This window comes from Orcinus orca, chromosome 20 (assembly GCF_937001465.1).
Source record: "Orcinus orca chromosome 20, mOrcOrc1.1, whole genome shotgun sequence".
NCBI classification, from domain to species: domain Eukaryota; kingdom Metazoa; phylum Chordata; class Mammalia; order Artiodactyla; family Delphinidae; genus Orcinus; species Orcinus orca.
Window position 1 is genome coordinate 53216304 of NC_064578.1, and position 7933 is coordinate 53224236.

The following is a 7933-nucleotide window of genomic DNA, read 5'->3' on the forward strand; positions in this document are numbered from 1 at the left end:
CCCTCCCCCACCCCTGCACTTTCCCATGGGTGGATTAGAGTCCAGTTTACCAACCTCAGCACTACTGATATCTGGGCAGTTGGGGGCTGAATGACTCTTTCTTGTGCGGGTGTGTCTTGTGCATTGTAGGATGTCAAGGAGCACCTCTGATCTCTATCCATGAGATGTCAGTAGCTTCCGCTGGCCAGTTTTGACAACCAAAAACGTCTCCAAACATTACCGAATGCGCGTGGGAGAGCAAAACGTCCCCCACCCCCAGCAGAACCACTGGGTTAGAGCATCCCTCCTCTGCACTCACACAGATACTTCAGTGGAACAACAAACTTTCTCCAGTTCTCCTTTTCAAAGTCACCACAAACACCATTTCTTCACTCCTGGAAAAGTTTCAAAACAATTAAGTGCGTTTCAGTTCCTTTGCCTCGCATTCATGAGGGGAGCCGTGGGAAATTCCTACCTTTGTTCCTCATTTCTTTGTTCCCCAGACTTCTTTTTGTTGTTGTTCCCAATCTGCATTCTACCATACACCAAGAATAACAAAAGGAAGAAGATACAGTTTCTGCCTCAGAGGAGTTCAAGTTCATGGGGTAAGGTTTGGGGAAGGAACAGAAATACGTAACCTATTAAAACACAGTGTGATGTGGTTCCTATCAAGATGGACATAGGGTATTAAGAGAAAAGTAGGAGTTGGCCAAGCAGAGAAAATGCAAAGCAGCCCAGGTAGTAATAACATCAGGTATAAAACAAGGAGGTGGGAGACACTCCGGCAGCTGTCTGGGCAAGAGAGATCAGTGCGCAGTAGTGAGTCCTGGGGTAAAGGAGACAAGGTGAGGTCACATCCCTAGAAACTTTGACTGGTCTCTGCTCTCCAAAGACTTTGTAGCCATGTTGAGGAGGCTGGACTTCCTCCTTCAGTCTGTCACACAAAAAACAAATCTGGATTAAGATAAAAAGAGAGTTTGTTCAAAACGATTACTGCAATAAGGGGAATGGGATTATTGCAACAGGGAAAAGGAAACGTCTCTTTGTTAAAAAACAAGTTTTAATAAAGTTTAAAATATGGAAATCATACAAAGCATCTCTTCCAATCACAGTGGACTAAAACTAGAAATCGATAACAGAAAGGAAACTGGAAAATTCACAAATATGTGGAAATTAAACAGCACGCTCTTCAACAATCAAGAGTGTAAAAAGAAATCACCAGGGAAATTAGAAAATACCTTGGGACAAATGAAAACCGAAACACATACCAAAATTTATGGGATGCTGTCAAAGCAGTGCTAAAAGAAAAATGTAGAGCTGTAGATGCTTACATTCAAAAAGAAGAAAGATCTCAAACAAGCCACATAATTTTACAGATTGAGAAGCTAGAAAAGCAAAACAAAACGAAACCTAAAGCTGGCAGAAGGAAATAAATGATAAAGATTAGAATCGAGATAAATGAAAGAGAATGGAAAAGCAATAGAAAAAATCAACAAAACAAAGTTAATTCTTTGAAAAGATCAACAAGACTGACCAACTTTTTTCATATAAATTTATTTATTTAATTTTTGGCTATGTTGGGTCTTCATTGCTGCGTGTGGGCTTTCTCTAGTCGCAGTGAGTGGGGGCTACTCTTCGTTGCAGTGTGTGGGCTTGTCATTGTGGTGGCTTCTCTAGCTGCAGAGCACGGGCTCTAGGCATGAGGGCTTCAGTAGTTGTGGCACGTGGGCTCAGTAGTTGTGGCTCGCAGGCTCTAGAGCGCAGGTTCCATGGTTGTGGTGCACGGGCTTAGTTGCTCTGCAGCATGTGGAATCTTCCCCGACCAAGGCTCAATCCCATGTCCCCTGCATTGGCAGCCAGATTCTTAACCACTGTACCACCAGGGAAGTGCAAGACTGACCAACTTTTAACTAGATCAACTAAGAATGAAAGAGAAAAGACTCAAATTACAAAAATCAGAAATGAAAGTGAGAATATTACTACTGATTCTAAAAAAAAATAAAAAGATTGTGAGAGTACTATTAACAATTGTATAGCAACAAATTGGGTAACCCAGATGAATGGATAAACTCCTAGAAACACACAATCTACTAAGACTAAATCATGAAGAAATAGAAAATCTGAATAGACCTATAACTAGTAATAAGATTGAATCAATAATTTAAAACCTCGCAACAAAGAAAAGCTCAGGACCAGATGGCTTCATGAATGAATTCTACCAAACATTTAAAGAAGAATTAACACCAATCTTTATTAAACTCTTCCAAAAAATCAAAGAGGAGGGAACACTTCCTAACTCATTCTTTGAGGCCAACGTTGCCCTGATACCAAAGCCAGACAAAGAGACTACAAGAAAATGAAACTACAGACCAATATTCCTTAGATATGACAGTGAAACAGAGACAACAAAAGAAAAGTGAAAAAATTGGACTTCACCAAAATTAAAAACATTTGTGTGTCTAGTAACATTATCAACATAGTGAAGAGGCAACACACCAAATGGGAGAAAATATTTGCAAATCATATCTCTGAAAAAAGATTAACATCTACAAGATATAAAGAGCTCCTACAACTCAACAAATACAAATGATCCAATTTTTAAAATGTCAAAGACTTGAATAGACGTTTCTCCAAAGAAGATATAAAAGTAATAATGAGATATTACTTCTTACCTATTAGGATGGCTATTATCAAAGAAAGAAAAAATAGGGAGGTTGATGAAGTTTCAGAGAAATTGGAACCCTTGTGCCTTGCTGGTGAGAATGCAAAATGTTGAAGCCACTGTGGAAAACAGTCTGAAGGATCCTCAAAAAATTACACATAGAACGACCATATGACCCAGTAATGCCACTTCTGGGTATATGCCCCAAAGAAGTGAAAGCGAGGACTCAAACGGGTGTTTGTAAACCAATGTTCGTAGTAGCAGCATCACAATAACCAAAAGGTGGAGCAACCGAAGTGTCTATTGGCAGATGAATGGATAAACAAAATGTGGCGCATATACACACATACACACACACCAGAATACTATTCAGCCTTAAAAAGGAGAGAAATCCTGTTGCATGCTACAACATGGATGAACCTTGAAAACATTATGCTAAGTGAAATAAGCCAATCGCAAAGGGATAAATGTTATGTGGTCCCACTTATATGAGGTGCTTAGACTAGTCAGATTCCTAGAGAAAGGAAGTAGAATGGTGATTACAAGGGGTTGAGGGGAGAGAGGAACGGGAGGTACTGTTTAATGGTTACAGAGTTTAACTTTGGGATGATGGAAAGTTTTCTGGAGATGGATAGAGGTGACGGCTGCACAGCAATGTGAATGTACTTAGTGACACTCAATTATACACTAGGAAATGATTAAAATGATAAATTTTATGTAATGTATATTTTATCACAATGTTTTTTTAAGGTAAGAAATGGATTTATTTAGAGAGAAACACACTCCACAGACATAGTGTGGGCCATCTCAGAAGGTGAGAAAAGGCCTATCACAGTTTTTAAAAAGAATATTGTGCCGTGTTCCTGGTCAAATTGTCCCCAAATTCATCTGTTAATTCAATGAAATCCCAATCAGAATTCTGGAAGGTGTGTGTGTGTGTGTGTGTGTGTGTGTGTGTGTGTGTGTGTGAATGAAAGCCATCAGGGTGAGGGTAGAGTGTTTTTTGTTTTTGAAATTTTTTTTATTGAAGTATAGTTGATTTACAATGTTGTGTTAGTTTCAGGTGTACAGCAAAGTGACTATTTTTTTTTTCAGATTTTTTTCCATTATACTTTATTACAAGATATTCAATATAGTTCCCTGTGCTATACAGGTCCTTGTTGTTTATCTATTTTATATATAGTAATGTGTATCTGTTCATCCCAAACTCCTAATTTGCCACCCCCCCCCCCCATGGTTTTCATGAACATGGTCAAAAAAGACTTCTCTGAGAAGAAAATTGGCTCCTAAATTTCCATAGCACCACCCACACTGCTGATTGGCTCAAGCCCTGAAGCTTGATCCTCTTCCCCCACCAGGCCCCCCAACACACAAAGGGGGCGGGGCATGTGCTTTCAGCTCCTGATTGGCTCTTGCAGCTGTGCATCAACTCCCAAAGCTTCATCTGCCTCATTGATTGGCTGTGGACTACTAATCCATGCAGTCGCTGATTGGCTATGAAAGAGGCCCATGCAGTAGCTGATTGGCTGCCGGGTAGATGCGTACAGCGCATGCGCAGGAGGCACACAGCCTGGATCCAGAGCAGTTTCCACGTGGCGCTGAGCTGCAGACTTCCACTTGCAGACAGGCCAGGGCATCAGGCCCCGCGGGGCCTCGCGGGGCCTCACGGGGCCGCGCTGGGCCTGTTGGCTTTCCCGTCAGTTATTGAGTGTAGAACCTGCGTTGGGACTGTCCAAACTGGGCTTCCATGAAAGTAGGGCATCTCTGTCAGTCCGAGTGACCTTGGGCAGCTAGGCAGCTACGACGTCAGTGAGGTCTCCCAAGGTGGCTGTCCGGCCTGAGAGGCCCCCGAGATCCCCTTAGTCAGAAAGGCCAATTCTGGATCAGATTGGGAGGCTCCCTGAGAGCTAGCTCTCCAACTAGCCAGCCAGTTCACTGGGAGCCTGTCTCTGTATTTGTCAGCCTGCCACCAAGTGGGTCACCCAGTCAGCCTGAAGGGGAACTAGGGGGTCACCAATATCAGTAAGATCGCCAATCGGTGTGTCGATGGAGGATCAGGCTAGCGCCCTGATGAGTCAGCAGTTAGTCCCCTCGTCAATCATTTAATCAGCTAATCAGATCATCCGCCCCCTTCACAGCCTGCCCTGTTAATCAGTCAAATTAGGCTCCCTGTAGATCAGCCTCTTAATAAGTTAATCCCCCTACAAGGCACTCAGTCATTAGTCACACAGTTATCCCGCGTGTTGTAAACCAGCTAATCAGTTTCACTGTTAGTCCTTGGTTTCTCTAGAAAATTCGTTTCCCAGGCAACATAAGTAGGTCATCCAAAATTCAGTCCCGCCCTTAGGAAGTCTGGAAAGCCCTTTGCATTACTTACGTTCTGCTGAGGGAGGTGTGCTGAGGATGAAGAATCTCCTGGAACCCTTGGCATGAGAAACAAAGGTAAAATTGGGAGGAGAAGTGATGGATGAAGGGCAATAGAAGGGCAGGAAAGAAAAGAGGGTAATGAGGATTCATCCCGTATATCTCTAAAGGCTGGCACAGAGGAGCAAGAAGAAATCAGAATTTTAGAGCAAGGCTGATCATCACATCTCAAACAATCAAGCCCACTCATGTTACAGAGGAAGAAATAAAAGGAAAACCAGAGAGAGGGATATAGTTGACCAAGGTGATTCCGTGATTTAATGGCTAAGCCTGGGCCAGGACCCAGACAGGGCTCGTTCCAACACCCCAATGCAGTTTTAAATCAGAGAACGGAAAAGGAAAAAAAAAATTGGCAGTGCATAGAGGGAATGGTTGTGGGGTGTGAAGAAGAGAAAATACTTCACTACCTGGAAGCCTGGACAGCATCTTATTTATGTGCGTAGGAGAAAGGATCTGTTTTGACATGTGGGGATTAAGGGTTGGTGCAGAGTCCACTCAAAGGGATCCTGTAAAGCATGTAGAAATATGGAACAGGAAAATGGGTGGGGGTGGGGGAGAGGAAATAAAATATTAGAAAAAAAAAAGAAAAAAAGCAGAGATCTGGCTCTAAACCAGAAAAACAGTGGAAACAGAAAGAGAAGACTTCCCTGGTGGTGCAGTGATTAAGAGTCCGCCTGCCGATGCAGGGGACACGGGTTCGAGCCCTGGTCCGGGAAGATCCCACGTGCCGAGGAGCAACTAAGCCCGTGCGCCACTACTACTGAGCCTGCGCTCTAGAGCCCGCGAGTCACAACTGCTGAGCCCGTGTGCCACAACTACGGAAGCCCATGTGCCTGGAGCCCGTTCTCCGCAACAAGAGAAGCCACCAACAATGAGAAGCCCGCGCACCGCAACGAAGAGCAGCCCCCCACTCACCGCGACTAGAGAAAGCCCACGCGCAGCAACAAAGACCCAACACAGAAAAAAAATAAATTAAAAAAAATTTAAAAAGAGAGAGAGAAAAAAATTGAAGTATAAGAAAAAAGGGGGAAAAAAGAAGAGAGAAAGAAAAAGAAAGGAAAGCAGAGCTCTGGTTCTAGAACCAGGAAAAAACAAAAAAAAAAAGGAAAGCAGAGAGCTGGTTCTAACACCAGAAGAACAGAGGTGGAAAAAAGTAGTCCCAATTCAAATGCTGAGAGAGGCCAAGTAGGTAATTTAATAAATAGTAACTAACATTTATTGAGTGTATACTATGTAAGGCTCTGTCCTAGCAATTTGTTTAATCCTAAGAACGACCCCATGAGACTCAGGCCCTTGACAGAGCACAGAGTCCTAACCACTGGACTGCCACTTTTTTGTGTGAAATAGCCTGATTTTTAAATGTTATCCCCCCCACAAGAAAAAAAGTTGATTTAATAAATTAAGCTTTTAGGAGGCCAAACAAAATCTATTTATGGGTCAAATCCAGCTTGGGTACCACCAGTTTGCAACCTCTGATGCAGAGACCAAGGGTGATGGAACTGACTTACCCAGAATCTTCAGAAGCGGGAGACAAAGATTAGGCTTTCTGACTCCTGGTCTACTTCCAGGAAGAATCTGAAACACTTAGGAGCCCTCCCATGGCTTCCCAGGAGAGGGTGGAGACAGTGACCAAAGGAACTGGGTTCTGGCGCTGCCCCAAGCCAGCCACTTACACCCCAGGGACCTGCGAGCTGCTCAGAGTGATGTTGAAGGAATCCAAACTGACACACTTCCAACAGCGCCACATCATGGACACCATGAAACGAGGAGACACTCTCCCCCTACAGTGCAGCCCAACTTCCAGCTAGAGGGTCTTGCCTTCCAAGCTGCCGGCCTCAGCCATCTGCTTGCCTCCCATCCAGGCTGCCCGGTCCCACCTCCGGACTGCCAGCGTGTGCCAAGACAACGGGGCCTACAGCCGGGAGCAGCTGAAGCCTCAAGCCACCCGAGATCTGGAGAAGGAGAAGCGAAGACTCCGAAATATTTTTGCCACCAGGAAAGAGCCAGAGGAATGGAAAAGAAAGCCCCTCCTATGCGACAGGAGGGCCCGGCCCCTGAGCTGGACCGGTGTGAAGAATTCGTGAAGGAAATCCAGGAGAGGAAAGAATTCCTGGCTGACATGGAGGCCCTAGGGCAGCGCAGACAGTACCGAGGTCTCATCCTTACTGAAATCTCCCAGAAACTACAGGAAATGGAAGACCTTGACCACAAGAGGAGTGAGGAACTTAGGAAGGCTCTTGCCACCACTTAATCTGCCTCCGGAGGGGAGCGGGGGAACCCAACCTCCACCACTGGAGCCCACCCCCTTGCCAAGCAGGGTCATCCCCAGGTCAGCCCACCCACCCCAGCCTTCAGCCATGTAAATGGTTGTATAGCACTGCCCCCACCTAGGGTACCCTGGACATAGATAGCACCCTAGAAAATGGACCGTGTCTCAGAAAATGAGCTGATTCTCCTTGAGACTCTGCCCAGGGATTCTCAGTCAGCTGAGCCTCTGAGACCAGTCACAAATACAGACACATACACACACACAGTGACTCTTTTCTTGGGGAAAGAGCCACACACACAGTGAAAGAAAGGATCCAAGTCTCACCATCTTGGGTGTGTGTCTAAGGGCATCCACTGGGCCCCCTTCCCTCCGCCTCCCCGACTGCGTGTCCCTGTGTCCAGCACATTAGGTTTCCTGAACTTAGTAATGAATATGATTCTTTTCCTCCTACCTGTCTTAGGACCTACTTATTTGACTTCTTACAGTTTGGGGCAAATATTTAACCAGTATGATCAACTGGCTAATAAAACATATTTAACATGAAAAAAAAAGAAGAAGAGAAGAAAAGGAGGAGGAGGAGGGCAAATTAAACCTGAAGC

At 44.6% G+C, this 7933-nt stretch overlaps 1 pseudogene; it reads left to right on the forward strand.

Annotated features, from left to right (window-relative positions):
- Positions 1–6237: 6237 nt before the first annotated feature.
- On the forward strand, positions 6238–7343 carry LOC101271747 (UPF0193 protein EVG1-like; annotated as a pseudogene).
- The last annotated feature ends 590 nt before the right edge of the window (positions 7344–7933 follow it).